Source organism: Neophocaena asiaeorientalis, unplaced genomic scaffold, assembly GCF_003031525.2.
Source record: "Neophocaena asiaeorientalis asiaeorientalis breed wild unplaced genomic scaffold, Neophocaena_asiaeorientalis_V1.1 scaffold155, whole genome shotgun sequence".
NCBI lineage: Eukaryota > Metazoa > Chordata > Mammalia > Artiodactyla > Phocoenidae > Neophocaena > Neophocaena asiaeorientalis.
The window spans coordinates 1,590,715-1,591,918 of record NW_020173040.1 but is presented as its reverse complement, the minus strand read 5'-3'; positions in this window follow the sequence as shown (position 1 = coordinate 1,591,918).

Sequence of the window (1,204 nt, the reverse complement as noted above, 5' to 3'; positions counted from 1 at the left end):
AACAGGAAACAATAGAAAAGGTCAACAAAACTAAGAGGTGGATCTTTGAAAAGATAAACAAAGTTTACAAACTTTTAGCTACATTACCAAGGAAAAAGCGAGAGGACCCAAATCAACAAAATTATAAATGAAAGAGGAGAGATTACAACTGATAACACAGAAATACAAAGGATCATAAGAGGCTACTATGAACAACTGCATGCCAACAGATTGGACAACCTAGAAGAAATGGATAAATTCTTAGAAACATAAAACCTAGCAAGACTGAATCAGAAAGAAACAGAAAATCTGAACAGATCAATAAGGACTAAGAACACTGAATCAGTAATAAAAAATCTCCCAACAAAGCAAAGCTCAGGACGAGACGGCTTCACTGATGAAGTTTATCAAACATTTAGAAGAGAGTTAATGCCAATACTTCTCAAATTCTTCCCAAAAATTGAAGAGGAAGAACATTCCCAAACTCATTTTACGAGGCCGGCATTACCCCAATACCCAAGCCAGAAAAGGACACCACAGACTAATATCCCTGATGAATATAGATACAAAAATTCTCAACAAAACACTAGCAACTGAAATCCAGCAGCACACTAAAATTCACCATACGATCAAGTGGGATTTATCCCTGAGGTGCAAGGTGGTTCAATATATGCAAATCAACAAATGTGATACACCAATTAACAGAATGAAATACAAACATCACACGATCATCTCAGTTGATGCAGGAGAAGCACTTGACAAAATTCAATATCCATTCATGGTAAAAACTCTCAACAAATTAGTTACAAAAGGAAAGTACCCCATCATGATAAAGTCCATATATGCCAGGCCCACAGCTAATATTATACTCAAAGATGAAAAACTGAAACTTTTCCACTAAGAAAAGGGCACCCACTCTCACCACCCTTATTCAACATAGTAATGAAAGTCCTAGCCAGAACAACAAGGCAAGAAAAAGAAATAAAAGGCATCTAAACTGGAAAGGAAGAAGTTAAATGGTCTCAGTTTGCAAATGACATGCCTTTATATAGAGAAAATCCTAAAGATTCCACCAAAAAAACTGTTAGATATAATTAATGAATTCAGTAAGATTGCAAGATATAAAATTAACATACAAAAATTAGTAGCATTGCTATATACCAATAACAAATTATTTGAAAAAGAAATAAAACAATCCCATTTAGAATAGTATCAAAAACAATAA